At 43.9% G+C, this 21754-nt stretch overlaps 1 protein-coding gene across 3 annotated transcripts in view; it reads right to left on the bottom strand.

Annotated features, from left to right (window-relative positions):
- Nucleotides 1-2: 2 nt before the first annotated feature.
- LOC308643258 (uncharacterized protein) overlaps nucleotides 3-21754 on the bottom strand; it is an 86012-nt gene continuing 64260 nt past the window's right edge. The window contains exon 2 of one of the 3 annotated variants that reach the window (XR_014020731.1): nucleotides 3-6872. The gene's annotated coding sequence lies outside the window, so the exon portion shown is untranslated. Of the gene's footprint in view, nucleotides 6873-16126; nucleotides 16952-19252; nucleotides 19647-21754 lie in introns of those variants that run through there. The other 2 variants (XR_014020732.1, XR_014020733.1) reach the window with 2 other exon arrangements.

The raw sequence follows: 21754 nt of genomic DNA, 5'->3' as shown, positions 1-21754 counted from the left end.
GTCACAGTTTAGGTGGGAGGGTGGGAAGAGTCTGAGAAACTTCTAGTGGCCTCCAGTTGGGAAGGAATGTGAACTGAGAAGCCCCAGAGGCCCAAAGCAAAAGGCTGGTCTGGCTGCAGCCAGCTGGCTTGTGACACTTCAGACCTGGATAGAGGCTGGCAGCCAAGGGAAGGAGACAGCTCTTGCCAGGAAGGGTGGCAAGTGGGGCCAGGAGCGGGCAGGTGAAAGCCAGGAGCTGGAGGGACACAGAAGAGCAGTGGGTGCATCAGGAGCCTCTGTACTGGGAAGTCATTGTGGTCCTTGACAGGGACTGCTGCTGGGTCTTGGAGACCACCTTTGCTGGCCTGACAGGTGGGTGGGAAATGTTGCCTTTATCAATAGCAGTGCATGGCTGTCTGGGTGGGCCAGCTTGGTTTCATTTATTTATTTACTTATTTTGTGGTGCTAGTGATGGAACCCAGGGCCTTGTTCATTCTAGGCAAGTGCACTACCACTGGCTACACCCCAGCCCACGTGGGCTTTTTTAAAAATTGTGCATATTAGAGGCGTATGACATGATGTCTTGATAAGTTACTAGAGTGAAGTCTATTAGCATTTTCATCATTTTTTATACTCGTCTAACCTCCTGTGGCAAGAACAGCTTAGTATATAATAGTGTGGTTATCAGTCATGCATGGGCTTTCTGAGATGGCACTAAGCTGTCTTGGCATGGGTCCTGTAAGGCTCCTTGGGGGAGGAGCACCAGAGGACTGTGCATGCCCTGCAGTTTCTCCCTGCAAGATCATTTGCCAGACCAAGTGAAGCCAGAATCAGAGAGGCAGTCAGCATAGAGGTAAGATCGGATCAAGGAGGCCAATTTTGAGTGAGTCTGGGAAGTGGGAGACTGCTCACTGAGGGATTGAAATGTTAATTCCTTCAGAGCCCTTCCTCCACCCTTACGGAGAACCTGCCTCTGCTCCAACCTGTTGCCAAGGTAACCTGTCCCAGGAATTGCCCCTCCCTCCCGGTTGTTAATGTGTCCTGGGTTGCTCCTTCCTGCCCTTCCCCCTTCAGCCCACCTGTGTCCCACCTTTGGCCCTCCCATCCAGCATTCCTGGGCCTAGTCACTTAAGCAGGAAGGAGAAAGATAAGGGGAAGAGAGCAGGAGAACAGAGGAATCCTAGGACATATAAAAAGGGCAGAACACCTCGCTTCTGGGGATACCAGGATACTAGCGATAGCCCCCTTCTCCCTCTGAGAGAGAGAAGTCTAGGTTACCCCTTTTAACTAAACCCTGCTTCATATGCTTGCCTGGGCTGCTTCTCTAATGTTTAGACTTCAACATGCGGGGAAGCAGGACTCAGGCAGGGTGGAGCAAGGCCAGGAAGTCAGAGCTGATGGTGGAAGAGGACAAGCCACAACCAGCAGTCTCCCTCTAGTGCTGATAGGTGTTCACCGGGTGCATCTCATTACAGGCGCATGCCTCGTCCCCATTGCTGTGTCCTCCCACCAAGGGGCTGGCACTTCAGTCTCCCCTGCCCAGCACAGACCTTGTACTTCACAGATCATGAGGGGCTTTTGCTCTGTGTGCCTCCCCGAAGACCTACAGCACGTCTCTGGTACAGCAGTTGGGAGGGTAGGACCGCTTCACATCTCCAGTGGATGTCCCCTGGCTTCTACTCTGGTTTTTTGTCACCTATCCAATGGGACAGTGTAGGTCCACAGAGCGTCCATCAAGGGGTGTTTTCAGCCATTTCTGTCAACGGTTCTCAATGGCCTTGTCCTCATAAAAAAGTTGCACCTCCCTCATCTGACAGGCCCACAAATTGCTCTGCTGTCTGGTGGATCCATCTCACTAGGGGAGGTGGCTTCTCCCATGTCACTGTCACATGCTGCTAGCAGGGGGCAGCAGCCACCTTAAGTTGGGAGGAGCTCAATGAATCTTTGGTGCAGGGGATGAGGCTCGTAGTGTTTGTCCTGCAGACACGGAGGTCCTCCCTGTGCACAATACAGAGAGGCCTGGGAGAGGTGGGGGATGGTGGGCACCAGTGTAGAGGCCCCATGTCCTCCCAGACCCTGTGCATGTCCAGGAGACCTTGGAGTCACTGGCCCTGTGAGAGACAGCAGGCAGTGTCTTGGGGTACTTGGTCCTTTGAGACAGGGTATTTGGGAGCTGCTGACTTGCAGTCTGCTCAGAGGTCACCTCCTGCTGGTCTTCCCTCCTGTCCTGCCCCTCCCTTTCCTGCTTCCTTTCCTAATCCCCCACTGCAGCTGCCCTGGGTGGAGGGGCCAACAAAATGGCATATGCAGTTCATTAAGGAATATTTACCCAGTTATTTCAGTGTGCAAAACACCATGGTGGGAATTGATGAGGGTCTAAATGGGGACAGCTGGATTTGGAAGCAGGCAGGTGTAGCCCCTGGCTAACTCAGGTGATGTGTGGTCACTCTCGTTCCAGACACTCAGACACTGTGATTCGCAAGCTCAGGCATCAAAATTATTGAGCATGCTGTCCAAGAAAGATTGTCCTTGACTGGCCTTTGCCATAATGAGCTGTTTGCATGAGTCACGTGGCTCTTCTGGCCTCGGTATTCCTGTCTGCCCAAGGTGGCTGCACCTGGGGCCTCTCAGGATAACTAAGCATTAAATTATCCAGGTGGCAGGGTTGACAGGACTGGGGTCCCGCATGAGATTGCCGAGCAAGTCCAGGTTAGTGAGGGATGTGCGCTCCTGCAGGCAGCGCAGGGACAAGGGGTGACGGCTGTGCATTGCAGTTGAGGAACTGAGGCCTGGGCAGTGGCTTTTACCAGGCAGGTGGCTGGTGGTCAGCACAATGTGAGTAAAACAGTTGATGATTCCAGCCCCATTGGGAGGTAGGGGTGCCAAAAAAGAGAAACTTCCAAGAACAAGGATCCGGTGGAAGAGCTAGGCCCGGAGTTCAGAGGGCCACACCTCCTTCCTCAGCCTCATGCTTCGTCCCACCTTCTTCCCGGGTCAGCCACGGTCCTTTCCACTCTTCCTTTAAAAAATAATTCACTTTACAAAATCAAACATTTATTTTTAAAAAAGGTAATAAGACTTAGTCTACCAGAAAACTACTACTTGGAAATGTTTCTCCTCCTCAAAGCAGGAACACCAAGAAAAATATTCAAATTTTACATCACCGATCAAAAGTGCTGACTTCTTAGATTAGAAAAACTTAAGCTCAGCAAAAACTAGCTTTGAACATGACTGAGCTTTTGTATATTTGATGGTGCTGGGGGTTGAACCCTGGGCCTCACATTCTACCACTGAGCCCACTCCCACCCCACCTAAGCCTGGAAGTCAGTAAGATACTAAGAATTCTGACTACGAAAGTAACACATAAGAAATCCAAAGAGAACAAAATGAACTAAATGAAAGAGGAAGACCCTGGGAGCCCCCTCTGTGGCCCTCCCCCATCAAGAGAAACCCACTGGGTTGGGTACGCATCCCCTCCAGGCCTTCTGTTCTACATAGATACAAAGCAGGTTGATCTGGCCCGTCTTTCACCTGGGTTTTGGCGCTTGGTGTCACACTTACTATATACTTGATGCTTTACCATGTTAACATATGTCAGCTGCATGGTAGTCTTATTAAATAACTTTTTAAAAAACATCAATATCCCTTTTTAAAAATCATTCACACAAGTATGTGCTTATAATTCTAAAAAAAATGGACAGAATCTTAAAATACATTTAAAAATAATTTCTATTTTTTCACCACATGGGATGATAGTTCACTCCTTTTTCATACAAAACAAAATGCTCTGTCAAGCCTATCTAAAAGAAAAAAAAAGTCTGTGCTACACATACACATTGTGATCAGATATAATAGGATGCTCTTAGTCTAGGATTTCAATTGGATAACAATAGAAAATTGGACAAATAATATACCTAGTACCCCTAAAATCCATAAATTCAGATCAAAACACTGCCATTTCCTATTTTTTGCTACTTGTTTAGCAAATGCTAATGGCATTCAATGCTAAGTACTTCACACTGTGTATTCAGTGGATTGTGTGAACAAAACATGCCCACCGTGGAGTTACATTAGGACAAAAATGTTTTACTTGAAAGGCAGGAGTTGTGTAGCATATAGGATACTTGTCCACTGCTTCAGCACATTGATTACAAAGTGACAAGATGCCTCTGTCCATGCGGATTTTGCAAAGCTGCTCTTGCAGGGGAGCTTGCTGCCCTGTGGTTCTCATCTGTCTGCAGTGAAGTATGATTTGACCCATCTTGGGTTCTGCCATTCTGAGAACTCACTAAATGTGCAGACCCCAACCTCCAATAATTTATAGTTGCTCCCAGATATCTGAATTATTTTGTCCAGTTCTTTCTTAATGTCCTCAAACTGAATCCCAAACATATAACTTCTTTAACCATAGGATTTTGAAAGGCAGTAAGTATAATGGATTCTTTCAGTTAGTGATGGTATTTTTTTCAGGCATTTTAACCAGACTTTTCAATTGAATGGGTTAAATGAATATCATTTATATATATTTTCCCTTCTCTTCTAACAAACATTTATGCCCTGGCCCCCCGTTTGCATGCTGTTCCCAAGGGTCCTCACTGGGTTTGCGACCAGCAGCCCTCCTCCACAGTGAAGCACTTTACTCCATCACCTTCTCTGAAGCATAAAAATCCAGCTCTTGGAGGCTGCTCCTTTACTGAATAGACTCACATCCCAGAAAGAGAGGGTGCTTCATTCTCTGCCACGGCTGGATTTCTTGGAAGATTTGCTGAATTTGTAAAATTCCTATCAGAATTCACACCAACTCACTTCCAGTGTTGTGGCCCAGAACAGAGCAGTAGTTAGGGCCAGCTAGCTCTCTGGGACCGTGGACATGGTCTGGCTGGTTCTGAAACGACTTTAGGTAGTCTTGGCTACCCGTGGTGGAGTTCCTCAGGCACCGGTGTCTGATTTATCTACAAGCTGTCCACTTCTCAAGAGTGCAGGAGTCTCCAATCTCCCATTTAAAGCAAAACAATTTCAACTTCCAGATTTTTGGACTTTATACTGACCATTTGGGACACCAGGATTTGTAGGTTAACGTGGCACTATTTTAAAAAAGATTTTTTAAAAAAATCCGTCGATAGATCTGCAATTTGGGGTCGCTGCCTGAGTCTCCACCTGCCGAGGGCTCATACTGCCATGGATCTCCTGCTTTCTGATGACCGTAGCACTTCACAGCACGCTCTCCTTCACTAGTACACACAGAACCTCTCCTGCCCATGCGGATGCTGGAACAGAACCACTTCTGGGGAAAATTGTCACACGTTTGCAATCATTTCACTTCTCCTTCAGATTCTTCGAGCTTACTGGTGTCTGCAGGTATACAGGCTTAGGCCTCTCAAAATTGGTCATTTTCTCTTGAAAACAGGTTTTTTTCCACCTATTCCCTCCAAGAGAGGCGGTCCACCCTCAGGAGCGGGCGGAAGCGGCGGCGCCCGGGTGGAGAGCGTCGAGCCCGTCCCCGCGCGGGGATCAGAGGGTACGCAGCGGCCGCACCTGCCCCAGACCCGAGGCGGAGGGGACGTCCGCAGGGCAGCGGGCAGGGCGCGGCTCCTGTTCGCTCTTCACTTAGCGGTTCTGCGCTGACATGCAGAAGGGCTGAGGCTCTCGGCTCCCAACAGCAGGCTACCCCACTTGGCAGGGCTTCCCATTTCGGCCAGTGAAGCAGGATTTCTTTTCTTACTCTGGGGGTGGGGAAGGGACGGCGGCTTGCGCTTGCTGCACGCTGACCCCAAGCTCGCGGCCTGGGGGAGTGGAGGTTGGGATTCCCTGCGGCTGCTACTGTTCCGCCAGGAGGTGCGGTCGTTCAAGGGTCCCCTCCCACCTCCTCCTGATCCAGCACTGCTGCCTTGGCGTCAGCCTCCTTCTCCTTTGGGATAGAGCGGTTACAATCCTTTTCCCCTGCGCCCCAGAGCGGGAGAGCGACCTTCCTTCAGCGGTCTCCTTCTCTTGATCCCTCGTCTACTTAGGGCAGGATTTAGGAGCCTCTGCTCACTAACCGCTCCTTCTCCCTCAGTAGTTGCATTTGGATCCAGGGGTAGGACTACTCTGGCTACCCAGTTGGAAGGGACTTGCCAGAAGCAGCATGAAGCCTGAGGATGGTCTTCCTGAGAAGAAGGGGAGCTATGTTTTCATAGCAACAACAAAACAATTCAAGGTTTAAAAAATAAATCAGAATAAGGGCAACTTGGTATTTAGTTGACCTGCCACCTTGGATTTACCTTTTATTTGTTTCTAAATTGGTTTTCTTAAACAGACCCAGAAAGATGGACAAATTGATCTGGAAGCAAAACACGGAGGGAGGGGGGATGAGATAAAACGTTCTGCAGGTAGAAAACCCAAAGAATCGGAGAAAGCAGCCAAGTGCTGAGGCTTGCTGCATGCTCAGGAGGCTGGGGAAGGAGGATTGGAAGTTCAAAACCAGCCTGGGTGACTTAGTGAGACCCTCTCTCAAAATAAAATGAAAACTGCTGGGGGTGTAGCTCAGTGGTAGAGCAACCACGGCTTCAATCTCCAGTGCTGAGAAAGAAGACAGGGAGGAAAGAAGGAGGGAAGGAAGCTTCAAGATTATATTCCCTGGGCTGGAGGAAGGGGCTTCAGAGATGAAAAGAAGCCACCATAGGTGACTTTTAGTAGCACCAGAGGTGCTGGACTCTAGTTGAGCCCAGGGAGATTTATTGCCCTCCCTTATCACCTGCTTCAAGATTCCTAGTGGGACTGTTCCTGGAGCCTCCTGAATTCTTCAGCTGTCTGCAGACAAAGTTTTATGGCTGTGGTGTCTGGGAGATCACTGATAAGTCTTGTTTTGGATGTGACCCGCCTCTCTTGTCTCCAGGAGGGTTTGACATCCAATACTGTGACAAGAAAACAGACTCTGTGAGTAAACTCAGGAGAGGTGAAGGGAAAGGGGTTACCTCCCTAGAATATCTTCTTTTTCTTTTTTTTTTTTTTTTTTTCGGTGGTGCTGGGGATTGAACCCCAGGCTTTGTGCCTGCAAGGAAGCACTCTACCAACTGAGCTATATCTCCAGCCCCCCTAGGATATCCTCTAACTTTTCCTTAGAAATAACCATTCTAGATGCCAGGATATACCTGAGGCCTTCACAACAGTTCAGCCCCATTAATTCTGGAAAGATCTGTGGGCCTGGCACTCAGCAGAAGCTAATCCAAGCTATAAGGTCCTTGTTTACCATCTGGACGGCCATCTTAAGTGACATCTGTCATTTTAAGGAAAAGATTTCTCTTTCCCCGCCCAAGAAGGCATTTCTGAGGGTGCTCATTAGGACTGCCTGGCTCTGATTCTTGAGCCTGCCCCATAAAAGTCCCGGAACCCAAGCCTGTTTTTCCTCTCTCTACTCTATAGAGAGATGGTCTTTATTTGTCAGCTGTGACAAATAAACCCTTGTGTATATGTATGTCTGGTCTCCGTCATCTTTCATTTCTTGCTTGCCCATCTCTCCTTTCTTGATTTCCCTTCAGTCTTGGCTCTTCCCTAGAGATGTCTGCCCTCAGGGCAAAGGTGACCTGCCCCTAGGTCCTCAAAATGCGACCTGAGTCCCAGGAATGAGTGTCACCTGTGGGATAAGGGAAGTGTAGACCCTCAGCCCTCCCAGGACCCCCGAATCAAGAGTGTGCCTCCCAGCTCTCAGGGGATCTGTGTGCATAGCAAATGGAGGAGAATGGGGAGAATCTCTACCTATCAAAGGCTAGAGGACTTTTTTTATCTTAAAAGTTGGCTATGCAGTAGGAACCTTGGGAATTGGAGTCAGAGAGGCCCTGGGTAAATCCTGGTTCTCTTCTCCTGAATAAATGATGTAACCATTGTAATGACAGATTCCTGGGACCCCAATAGACCTCCAGGAGAAGAATCCGAGTCTTTATTGCGAGCTTGAGCCTGGACTCACAACCGTTCAGACACAGTGGTGGTCCCAGGGAGTGAGTCCTGCCTGGTCCTTTTTTTTTTTTTTTTTTTTTTTAAAGAGAGAGTGAGAGAGGGAGAGAGAGAGAGGAGAGAGAGAGAATTTTAATATTTATTTATTTATTTTTTTTAATTTTATCGGCGGACACAACATCTCTGTTTGTATGTGGTGCTGAGGATCGAACCTGGGCCGCACGCACGCCAGGCGAGCGCGCTACCGCTTGAGCCACATCCCCAGCCCCAGTCCTGGTCCTTTGTTCAGTGAGATTGTATAGGTTTTGGGGGGATACTCTATGCGTCACAACATCACACAGCAAATCATTCCATACCGCGGGAAAATCAAACAACAACTCTTAACATTGATTAGCACATTCACTAGCAGGAACAAGTTGGGTAAGGGTAATTGGTTAGTACAAGAAGGGGATTCCTTTGAACTGATTGGTTTAAGCCATGAGAGTTGTACTTGCCAAACTACATGGTTTCCCAGCATGTTATCAACCACCATAAACTACTGGGGGATCATCTGGCATCCCAGGTATTTTCGCTGTCTCATGCTGATTGGTGGTTGCTAGGGGGTTGCTGTGGGTCCTCACCTAGCCTAACTGAGTCAGGGACACCTGGCGTGGCAGATCTCTCCTGTTATTTGCAGATAAACATCTCAGCAGGGTGGCTATGTGCCTAGGAGTGCTCTGTGAGTTTTTTCTAAGGACAAGGGTCACGCCCTCTTCCTTGGATAGGCTTTGAGGTAGAAGCTTTTTTCAAAAATGGAGTTACATCAGTTTCTCACCATAACTTTTTTTTTTTTTAAAGAGAGAGAGAGAGAGAGAATTTTTTTTTAATATTTATTTTTTTTAGTTTTCGGTGGACACAACATCTTTGTTTGTATGTGGTGATGAGGATTGAACCCGGGCTGCAAGCATGCCAGGCGAGCGCGCTACCGCTTGAGCCACATCCCCAGCCCTCTCACCATAACTTTTTAAGCACCAAGTGGATACAGTGGGAAGGATGCCAGTCACATCAAATTCTCACAAGCACAGAGGTGAGATGAACAGGGAGCACCAGGCAGGAACCTATCAAACACCAGGTGTGCTCACAAACAAAACACATTTGCAAAATCATCATGCTTCAAGAGTTAAATGACCCCCCAAATCAATGTCACATGTGAAAGTCTTGATGAATTCAGAATGTTAAATCAGACATCAGGGACAATGACCAAGTTTGGGGAAGAAGGTGTTACACCTGTAGGTTCAACATGAAGATGTGGGGCCTTCAGGGAGATGGAGGCACAGCAAAGTCTCTCTTCAACCCCTGATTCTATGATCACATCAGAAAGGTTTCAGACATGTTGCTCAGAGTAACATGCATGAGTTTACTGAAGGGATAGGGAAAAGGAAAAGGGGACACTCTCAAGTGAGAGTCAGTCCACTCAGAGAGGAGAGGGAGAGTGTACCACTCCTGCACTCCAGTTTTATTGGGGTCTCAGAGAAGTCTCCAGAAAGACCAGCCCAAGTCTGTCTCTTGAATTTTGACTGACAACAGGGTGACATTGAAGCCAGAATTAGGCAGTCAGTCAGTATAGATAAAGGAAAATTGAGTCAGGTGGATCAAGGAGGCCAATTTGAGTCTGGGAAGTTGGAGACTGTCCCCTGAGGGATTGAAATATTAATTTCTTCAGAGCCCTTCTTCCACCCTTATCAAGAACCTGCCCCTGCTCCAACCTGTTGCCAAGGTAACCTGTCCCAGGAATTGTCCCCCCCATACACAGGGAGCTATAAGGTTGTTAATGTGTCCTGGGCTGCTCCATCCTGCCCTTCCCCCTTCAGCCCACCTGTGTCCCACCTTTGGGCCATCCCACCCAGCATTACTGGGCTTAGTAACTTAAACTGGAAGAAGAAAGATAAGGGGAAGAGGCAGGAGAACAGAGGAAGCCTAGAACGTATAAAAAGGGCAGAACACCTCGCTTCTGGGGATATCAGGATACCAGCTATAGCCCCCTTCTCCCTCTGGGAGGGAGAAGTCTATGTGACTTCTTTTTAACTAAACCCTGCTTCATATGCTTGCCTCGGCTGCTTCTCTAATGTTCAGACTTCAACATGTGAAGGAGCAGAACTCATCACCTATAACAGGAGGAAGAAGCAGCCCTGGGTGCTGCCACTGGTCCTGTCCATCTCTACTGCACCTGAGGAGAGGTGTCAACACCAGTAGTGGCACCTGCTGATGCTGGAGTATGGACTCCTAGCCAGGCTTAGAGGAGCACAGAGCAGGTTTATTTACTCACCTAAGCCCTAAACAGTGGTGTGGAGGTTCCACTATGATTATTATTATTATCCCCAACTCATAGAAAAGGAAATTGAGGCACCTGTGTAAATGACATTATGTAAATGAATGTCACATGTAGAGAGGCAGAGCTGGTCTGCCCCAGGGAACGTGCCTGACATCTTCATCCGTATCCACACCTGGTGCTCTGTCATTCCAGAGAGGAAAGGCACACCTGCCAAGCTCCAACCTCTGCTTCTTCCAGAGCCACTGTTGAACCACAACACAAAGAAAAGACCACCTACTCCAATGTTAAATCAAATTAAGGCAAGCTCGTATTGTGTACTCAAAGAGGTCATCAGCCACTGTCTCTCCCAACCCCAGGCTAGAGATCAGCCCAGCTCCCAGGGAAGAGAAGGTTTACACAGCACAAAAAGTTACAAAGGGGGTGTCTTGGGAACTTACAGCTAACAGGTTCTGGTAAACATAAAACAAGAGCAGAGAGCAGGTTAATGATCTACATGGCATGGTATTTCAAGGTAGGGAGTAAATTCAGATCCCAACATCAAAATTTATGAGGCGCCACTGAGGTTTCAGAGAGAGTTGTTCTCTGTTCAGGGAAAGTCAGGCATGGGTGAGTTCAAGGCATGGGCAGGAATTCCACACCAGTTTAGAAATCTCAGTAATTTATAGTAAAACGGAAATTAACTTTTCATGACTTTGTGATGAGATGGCCCCCAATCTTAAGATGGAATTAGGCTCGGTTCATCACCACGGGTTTCTGAGCTCCTGTCAAAATCTCAGAGGCACAAAAGAACACCCCCAAACAAGTATCTGATAGGATTTAGGAAAATACCAAATGCAGCTCATCCTTGAACATCACAGGTTTGAACTACAAGGGTACACTTGTACAAAAACCTTTTTTTAGTAAATGTATTGTTAACATGTTTGGAGACTGGCAAGCATTTGATACACTCAAAGACAAAACGTGTGACTGAATATTCAAAAACCTTAACAAAAAATTAGATGTCATGAATGCATAAAATCCATGCACTTTATACCACATTTTGTCATTTATCAATATAAAATATACACAGATATTATATAAAAAATTAAAATGTATAAATGTTTACACAAACGCAGACCAGACTTGGTGCCCCCACAAAGTTTTCAGTTGAAAGTGTTACCACAAGGCATGAAAAACAGCCCCGCTGTTTGTCATTGTTTGTTGTTCAAGCTCCAAGAGGCCTTGAGCAATATAAAAACTTGTTGTGTTACACTACGTGGATGACCTACTCTTAGCACATAAAAGAAGAGGCTATGTTGCAACAGACTTTCACAGCTTTGATTGAAAACCTCAATGAATTGGGATTAACTATTGCTCCAGAATAGATTCAAAAAGAACTCCCTTTTAAATTTTTAGGACATTGTATCCTGCCAGGAACGGTTATGCAAGTGGCTCCTCATATCACTCTCCCTGAGAAGTCTACTTTGAACCAAATGCAAACTATCTTGGGACATCTGAATTGGCTTAGGCCTTCTTTAAAGATCACTTAACAAATGAGGCCCCTATTTGATTTGCTAAAGAGAGACCCACATTTAAATTCCCCCTGGAATTTTACCCAGAAGCCCTTAAGGCTTTGGAATTGGTTAATGCATCCCTAAACAACATGAAGATAAAATGCTATGACCCTAAGAAGGATGTATGGATAATAGTAAGCCTAACTTCTGGGCTTTCTACTGAAGTCATCTGGCAAGAGCAAGACAATATCATATCATGGGTGCACTCTTTCTCCAGTGCACAAAAAAAGAGTCCAAAGTCAAGTAGAAGGCATTTCACAGATGATCACTTCATTGAGAAAGGTTCTACTACAAGCGCTGGGAAAAGAACCTGATAGGCTCATAACTCCTCTCACAAGGTTAGAGGTGATGTTTAGCCCTAACTTTCAAGTGGCCATGGCTAATTTCACTGAGTTTCTTGACTGTCATATGCCTCCATTAAAAATCCTTCAAACCATTTCCCTTGTGCTTCTAAAGCAACCAAAGTAATACTGCGCCAACCTATTCCTGGTGTGCCCTTGGTGTTCACAGATGCCAGCTCTACCAGGAAAATTGGCATAATCTATTTCCACCCTGATGCTGGGGTAAAAAGGATCTTCCGATATAATTATTCCCCTGGGTCTCCCAGAGCACTAGAATTATCCGCTATAAATCTGGTCTTGCAACAGCTCCTTGACCCTATTAATGTTGTGGCTGATAACCAGTATTGTGCCATGGCTACCCTAGACTGCCTTTTGCTTCCATAAAGAATGATATCAATATGGTTACCCTACTCCAAAAATCTGTTCAAACCTTCTTAGAAGAATGGACTAATCTTCTTTATATTCAGCATATCTGAGCCCATTCTGGGTTGCCTTGGCCTTTGTCACAACTAAATGAGGAGGCTATAACCTGACCCATGAAGCTTATGAGGCCTCCTTACCCAAGCAGGCAATCAAGCTGCACAGCAAGCGAGTTCCATCAATTAGCCCATAGCTTGCACAAACTGTTTATTCTCTCAATTAACAAAAGAAAATTGCAAACTAATTACTAGACAGTGCATTAAATGTGCTCCCTTCTTTCCCATAGGATCTTTACAACCACAAAGTGTTAATTCTAGAGGTCTAAAGTCCAACACCCTATGGCAAAGGGATATCACTCATCTGCAATCCTTTGGGCATTTGAAATATGTGCATGTATGCATAGACACCTACTCAAGGGTCCTCCTGGCAACAACAGGCCCAGGAGAAAAATCTAAACACATCTGTTCTCACCTCTTACACTGTTTTACAATCATGGGAGGATCATATCAAATAAAAACAGACAATGGCCACACATATATCAGTAAGGCATTTAAGGATTTCTGTTCCAAGTTAAACATACCACTGGTATTCCTTACAACCTCCAGGGATAAGGCATAGTAGAAAGAGCCCACAAAGAGCTAAAAGCAGCCATTTTAAAACAAAAGGGGGGAGACAGACTCCCACAGACTCCCTATGATATTCTTAATACTATCCTCTTTACTTTTTTAACAGTGCCTAAGGGCGATGATTGTACACCTGCCTTCAAGCATTGAGCCCCTTTGATCAGATCGTCCCATTTACCCCTAATGCAGTATAAGGACCCCTTAACCAATTGGTGGTTGGAGCCTTCACTGCTTCTGGTGTTAGGTAGGGGTTTTGCTTTTGTCTTCCCAGAAAAAAATCCACAGCCTACCTGGATTTCAGCTTGGCATGTCTGAACCTGGACGCCTACGTACCATGATGGCCTGCTCCACAATCCAAGAAGAGGGGAAGGAAAAATGCAAGAGCAAAAGGATACCAGAGAAAACTCCATCATGAGATCACATGGGGTGATGTAAAAGGCTAATACACCAGGCCAAGTTATTGGAGAAAGCCAGGGTCATGGTCTTAATTCTCCTGGACAGGTCTTCTTTCTATTCTTATGCTCAGCTCTAACCATCAACAGTATCATGGCCCAAGTAAATTGGGCCCTGGTCACTAAACCACCCTTTCTGGCTGTTGATAATTGGGAAGGGACTTTACCTAAGCTCTTCTCTAATAACTCCAACCTTATTAAACCTGAGTTATCCATCCAGAAGGTAATTGTACCCTGGAATACCAGCATTTCCATACCTACTTTGCCCATTTGTTTCTCCATAGTGAATAGTGAAACCTATAATCCAGACAGTCCCCTATGTTTTGCTCTTGCCATAGAAACTATTGTAGATAGCTATAATAAGTAATATATTGGGCTGTCTCTCACTGACCTTAGAGTTATAGTTAATGCTACCTATAGCCATAGACTCCCCCATGGCAAATGCAAGAAACCGTTGCTGTCAACATGCCTAACAATGCTTTTTGAAAGTCCCCTTCAGATAATGATAGCATCCCATGGAATCAATGTGTCACTGCCATAGCTTATCTCCTTGATAAGAGAAATTTCTCTTGGGAGAAACATCTATGCACCTGGGCAGACACAGCTCCCTGGAAAGTAATTGATGTGCCCCCAAACCATATGGGCAACTGCAGTACCTGCTACAGGGTCAAGGCATTACCAACCGGTATGCAGAAAACCATTATGGCAAGATAGATATCACACTAATATTGCTAGCTGCTAGGCCCATCAAATGGGCAGCAGCCGGCTGGATGAATGAGTTGATATTGAGTCCAGACCCTGACCATGGATTTGCCTTTGTGCCAAATGATACTCATACCCACTATGCACAAGCTTGTGTGACACCACCCTTTGCCATGCCAATAATCAATGATACTGATGGCATAAACATCACTCATACAGAGATCCCTTGTGCAGTCAATACATCCTGCTGGCTCACAAATTGTCTAACCCCTGCTGTGAAAGCTAAAGGTATATTTATCCTCAGAGTGCCCCCAGCAATCTGGCTTCCAGTGACCCTGTCCGAGAGTGGAGGAGTCCATAGGGCATGGAGATGAAGAACCTTCTGAATGAGATCCTACATCAGACAAGGCGTGCAATTAGCCTCATCATCAATGTGTCACTGCCATAGCTTATCTCTTTGATAAGAGAAATTTCGCAACCACAGCCACTGTCAACTGCTTCCCTCATTCAGAGTATCCAGACTGCTCAGACTGTGAACAATGTGTCTACTGCCATGGCAGAAGACTGTGCCATCCAAAATGACTTAAATAAACTGTCCTGATCTGCTATTTTAGTCATCAGTAAGAACTAGACCTCACCAGGAACAACTAGATATTCTGTTTATGTTGCAAAGGCTCAATTGTGACCCTGAATTCCATAGCATTTGTGTCACCCAATACACTGTAACTGAAAATATAACCTTAGACTTCTCCAATTTTTCTCAGTATATTAAGGGCACTTGGGATGCTAACTATGTTATAATTATGCATAACGTTACGAAGGTAATTGTCAAAATCAATGAGACTAAGATGTCTATCTTGACAAACTCCTCTTTCTTCCAGGGATTGAATGAACATTGGAAAAACCTGTTAGCCAATGTAACTAACCCTTATAATGCTATTACCCTGGCCCTACTGTTTATCATAGTGATAATTTTTTCTTGTGTTGTGAGACACTTACGTAATCACGTAAAGGCCACCAAATGAAAAACAGCAATGCTGGCAGAAGTCCTTGCAGCACAGTCAGATGAGGGAGATGTAGGGACAAGTACATACATGGCATATGTTAAGGGCATCTGAGTGGCAGGCCACTCCCCTTGTGCTAGGCACATGAGCAAAGACAGCTTATCCCATAGGCATAGCCCTGAGGCCATGTGTTGCAGTCTCTGCGCTAGCTTCATGGCTTGCTCCTTGACTGGTCATTGCAAGGACAGTTAGCAGACATTGCACTGGTGGCTGCCTATAATCTGTTTAACTACTGCCTGAGTATATATACATGATAACTATACAATAAAATCAGACCTGCTTCCTGCTTGGTCTCCGGAGGTCTTGATTAGCGATTCCACAGCCAGTTTTCTCTACCCTATTCTGTGGACCTCCTTGATGGATGAGAGAGACCCCCACACACACCTCACACACGCCTTTTTTTTTTTTTTTTATTTTTTAGTTCTCGGCGGACACAACATCTTTGTTGGTATGTGGTGCTGAGGATCGAACCTGGGCCGCACGCATGCGAGGCGAGCGCGCTACCGCTTGAGCCACATCCCCAGCCCCTCACACACGCCTTTTAATTTTTATTTTGACACAGGATTTCACCAAGTTGCTTAGGGCCTAAGTTGATGAGGCTAAGTTTGTCATCCTCCTCCCTCAGCCTCCTAGGCCACTGAAATTGTAGGTGTGTGACACTGTGCCCAACAAGACTAATTCTGGACGATGACAAAAATCCCAATAAGATGAAATCCGTTCACACTTGATCATAATTTGCCATAGAGCTTTAATATGGTTCACCCTGCAGTGACACACAAGAATCAGTATGTTGAATGATTATTAAGTCAATTTGGAAAATTCCTTTGTTCAATCAGGCTGTGTGTTATTCATTAAATTAATGCATCTTAAATGAAGAACCAGTTTTATGTATTTGTCAAAAAGAAATCTCATGTTCTTCCTTAGAGATTAATATCTTCTGAGACAAATTATGATAAAATGTTTTGTAGGAAACTTGAAAAATGTACAGAACAATAGCATTTGTTACAACTTCAGTAGGATATGAATGTCTTATAAATGCACTTACAAATTATTATATTCTAATATTTTGCCCAGAATATAGGCATAAAAAATTCATGTAAATGCATCCAGTAGAGATCCATATTAAAAAATGCTTTAAAATCCTCACAGCATGATTTATTTCTTCCATATTTATTTTTTAAGATTTAATTCCAAAACTTCAGTACTTTATTATTCACTGTAAGAAAATATGGTTGCTCCTTCTTGAGTGGTACTTACATAACACTCCCAGGTACAGCATTTTATCTTAAGTCAGAGAACATCACTTTTTTTTTTTTCTGTTCTGAAATCCATACTGAATTTCTATTGCCAAGAACTCATATACAAAATAACAGAAATTCATGCTCTGGATTTACACTGTTCACCTCCACTGAGTCTCCTTTGGGTCTTCAGTGCTGTAGAACGTCATTCCCATATCTGATATCTATGCCCATGTTCGCTGCAGCTTCCCCGCTGTGCCCAAGCTCTTTACAAACAGCATATGTGTTGTCTCTGTGCTTCTGTGATGCTTATGCACCAAACTCATAGCTTTGTAAACCCTTCAAAAAAAAAAAAGGAATTTGAACAGAAGAACTGTCATTTGCGTAAGTAGAAGGAGGAGATGTCATCCTGAGAATACTCAGATCAGAGGAGTATAGGGGATTCTGGTCTTGGTGAAGTTGATCATTAGGCAATTTTGAGAAGTACCACCAAAATGTCTGCGATTTTTAGACATATATTACACTAGAGCCAAAGTTCACCAGACTTAAGGAAAGCTCACATTGTGAAATGTTACGATTCACCCAGGTGCTCATGTGTGCACATGCATGCATGTGCACACACATACACACACACACAAATGATGCTCTTGACCTCACACAGCCCTCATACAAGTGTATTCCCTGGGGTGGAAGTGATTGGGAGAATGATGATTTTCCAGCTAATTTGACAACTCTGGAGAAGAATTAGATGCCAATAAATTTTTTAAAAAGTCTCTTTAATTTAAGAGATGAAGAGTAAAACTCTATTGGAAAACAAATCACAATAATTGGCAAAAACATGAAATAAAAATTTAAAGGACAAACTATAAAATCTAACAAAAGGAAAATAAGGGCAGAAGCAATAGCATGAAATAATTAACATTAAAAAAAGTAGAAAAAGAAAAATAATGAGAAACTAATGGATGCTTATGGGCATTCATAGAAATATGTATAACAAAATGATAGATTTCATAGTGCAAAAGGAAAAAAATCTCAGAAAAATCAAATATCTGTGCTATTGTATGAGAACAGCATAAAAATATCACAAAACACATGAGAAATGTTATTGAAAGTGTTTTCATGAGAAATACTCCTTTGGAGCAAGATCCTAAAACATCTGAGAGAAAACTAGTATTAAAACTTGGAGGGATGGAGTCCACCCTTCCCTGAGCTACCAGGAGGGACGCAGCACTTGAGACTTGGAGGAAGTTTTGCACTCTGCAGGGGATGATGTGGCCAGGAGCCAGATTACCAGCACAGGGTGCTGAGCGCCGAGTCATGGAATGGTGCAAGGGTGTGGGAATCACGTAGAAGAGAAGCATATCAATGAAAGAGTAAAAAAAGAAATCTTCCTAATAATGTGTTTGGCAATGATTTCCTGAATATGACACAAAAAGTACAAATAGCACACAAAAAACAGTTTGATTTTATCAAAATTAAAATCTTTTTTGCATCATTGGACACTATGAAGAAAGTGAAAAAGCAGCACCTATAAAGGAGGGAGATTCTCACGATCACACATCTGATTAGAAATAATATCCAGAATATTAAAGAGACCTATAGCTGAATGAAAAAGAGTAACTAGGAAATGAGCAAACAACTTGAAGACCGAATTTCTCCAAAGAGGATATCCAAATGGATAACAAACACATTAAAACATGCCCTGCACCTCTACTCATCAGGGAGATGGAGAGCAAAACCACAATGAAAGACCCTTTCATATCTACTAGGAAAAGTTTCATTAAAAAATGACAAGGGGCTGTGGTTGTGGCTCAGTGGTAGAGCGCTCATCTAACATGTGTGAGGCAATGGGTTCGATCCTCAGCACCACATTAAAAAATAAATAAAATAAATAAAATAAATAAAATAAAGGTATTGTGTCCATCTACAACTAAAAAAAAATTTTTAAAAAATGACAAAATGCATTTGGACAAGTATGTGTAGAACGTGAAGTTTTGCTAGGTTTTGTGGCAATTTGAAATAGTGATGCCACTGTAGAAATCAAAGCAGTGTTTCCTCAAATAATTTATCCCTGAATTAATAAATGATCCAGCATTTCTTCCACTGGGGTGCACACAAAGAACCCCCCACTGCAAAAAAAAAAAAATGCTAAAGCAATTATCTGTGTGCCATGTCTATCCTCAGGTGAATAAGAAACAAAATGTGACACATATACACAATGATAAACTAACTGGGATTATAAAAAGTAAATATAGACTACAATAACAATGAACAATAAAGAGATCACACTTTGTAAAAGAAGTCAGTCATGAAATAGCCAGAGGAATCAAATTAACAGCAACAGGAATTGGAGTGGTGGTTGCCTGGGACTAAGGGAAAGGGATACAGTTTTTCATGAGTTTTAGCTTAGATAGATTAAAAACTTCTGAAGATGCATGGTGGTGACAATTGTACATCAATGTGAATGCTCTTTTTTTTTTTTTTTAAGAGAGAGAGAGAGAGAGGTTTTTTAATATTTATTTTTTTTAGTATTCGGCGGACATAACTTCTTGGTTTGTATGTGGTGCTGAGGATCGAACCCGGGCCGCACGCATGCCAGGCGAGCACGCTACCGCTTGAGCCACACCCCCAGCCCCTGATTTAAAATTTTTAAAAAGGAAAAGGGAAGAGATAATAAATGACACATAAATCGGATATCTTTTATTGTGCCAAAAAAGCCAACACAGCACCTATTTCATTACCCATTTTTCAGTCTGTTAACATTACAATACCTATCATATAATGTTATGTTAATAAAACAGAGCCTGAAAATCACATAGAAGCAGCATTAACCATTATTCATTTGTTTCAATAATGTGAGGCCTTTTTTTCTCATGTAAAGTAAATCAAATCGAGATAGTATGTCCCCTTTAACTTTTATCCATTGAAATAGCTGTAAGTTCCTTTCCAGAAGCCCGTGTCACAGGGTTTTCGCTTGCTTTGCTTTTCTTATGTTCCCCTCAGATCATGCAGTCTCCATCCCAGCAGCAATGATCTGCACACAGGAGGGAAGCAGGGGAGAAACTCCAATGAGGGCTTCTCACCAAGTAGGGGAATGGAGCCTAGAATCTGCACTGTGTCCTACAAGAAAGGAAGGGCAGAGGCATGGGTTTCTGTGGACCAGTCTCATGGGCTGGCTGCTGGTATGTGTCAAGGAGCCTTCCGGTATGCTGTCAGATTTAATTCCACTAAACAGATATTCCTCAAGCACATCTTAAAAATGACATAACTGAGAGTCAGGAATTTTAAGTGAACTTCAGTGACCCAAATTATTACACTGTACACACATATATATGAAACCTTTACAACTTTACATGTATGTATACAAGTAACATACATGCATATACATGAGTATATTTTGCATTCTGAAAATAAATATAAACATAGAAGCTTTAAACAAATGCATGGTCTAACTAACTTATACCTGAAATGGATTTAGGTGAAGAATTTATTATAAATCCACTCTGATGTAAGGGTGGATTTATATTTTAATCAAGACATACATTTACACACACACACACACACACACACACACACACACACACAGATTATATATGTATGTATATATATACCAAACTGTAGCTACCAAATTATTGAGAAAGAATATATAAAGCTTCATTAAGCACAAACTGAAATATGCCAGTGTTTAAATCCTCCTCATTTCTGTATCTTCTCACTTTCATAAGCTGTCAAGGAAAGGAAAGTTTAAACTGCACCAATGCCACCAATTTAGAAAGTTTATTACAAAAGAGAAAAAAATTACAAACACTGATGAGGCTGTTGAGAAAGAGGAAATTTTACATACAGGTGGATGGAATGTAAAATAGTATACCCATTTTGATAAAAAGTTTGAAAACTAAATGCAGAACTTTCAGAGGATTCAGCAACACTACTAATGGAAGTATATCCAAACAAAAAAATTTATATCAAAGAGTTGCCTGCACTTCCTTGCTTATGGTAGCATTTTTCATACTGGTTAAAGGAATCATCCAAAAAATATAATGATTGTAATTATCTATACTCCAAACATTGATGAAACTGCACATATAAAACAAACCCTTCTGGGGCTGGGGATGTGGCTCAAGCGGTAGCGCGCTCGCCTGGTATGCGTGTGGCCCGGGTTCGATCCTCAGCACCACATACCAACAAAGATATTGTGTCCGCCGAAAACTAAAAAAACAAATATTAAAAATTCTCTTCTCTCTCTCTCTCTCTCTCTCTCTCTCTCTCTCTCTCTCTCCCCTCTCTCACTCTCTCTTTAAAAAAAAATAAAATAAAACAAACCCTTCTGAATATAAAGAATCAAAGAGACCACAATACTGGCTGATTTCAACACACCTCTCTTACCATTAGATTGGTCATCTAGACATAAATTAAGTAAAAACTCTTCAGAACTAAAAAGCATTATTAATCAAAAGGACCCAACAGACATCCATCAAATATTTCATGCATTGACAACTAAATTCATTTCATTCTCAGTAGCACATGGATTTTTTTTCTAAAATACATCATATTTTAGGGCTCAAAGAGAGTTTCTCAAATTCAAAAATTAGAGATAATTCCTTACACTCAATCAGATCATAATGGAATAAAATTAGAAAATAACAAGATGAAAAGTAAAAGCCAGGGGATTGAAGATGGCGGCGAAGGGAGTGCATCACCCCCGTGCGCCGCATCACTGTGCGGGAGAAAGACGAGGTGAACCAGCTGAAGACTGTCTTGTTGGGAAATTCCAGCGAAATTGAGGTGCTCCAGAATCTAGTAGAGGGATTTCCATCGCGCGAGGTTCGGCTGCAGGGGCTCGGATGCAGGCGATTTCTCCGCATGGAGGGTCGCATTGCCTGATCAGCGGATAGCGCTGCGGTTGGAGTCTGCGGCGTGCGCTGGGAAGCGGCGAGGTGCCGGAGTGGGGGTGCAGCGATGCGGATTCTGGGGGCTCCTGCCAACGGCGTAATGGCCGTGCTTAGTGCTGAGTTCTGGCTTTGAGACGGAGGAGAGAAGCGGTCCAGTTCGGTTCTCAACACCGGTCGGACCACGGAGGAGGACAGCGGCCGCCATCTTGGAGAGGTGATGGAATCATCCCTGTTTTCTACTGATCTCAGC

Source organism: Spermophilus citellus (assembly GCF_964194105.1).
Source record: "Spermophilus citellus genome assembly, chromosome: 1".
In the NCBI taxonomy this organism is placed as follows: domain Eukaryota; kingdom Metazoa; phylum Chordata; class Mammalia; order Rodentia; family Sciuridae; genus Spermophilus; species Spermophilus citellus.
The sequence above is the reverse complement of the archived record's forward strand: the minus strand, read 5'-3'. Positions and strand labels throughout refer to the sequence as shown.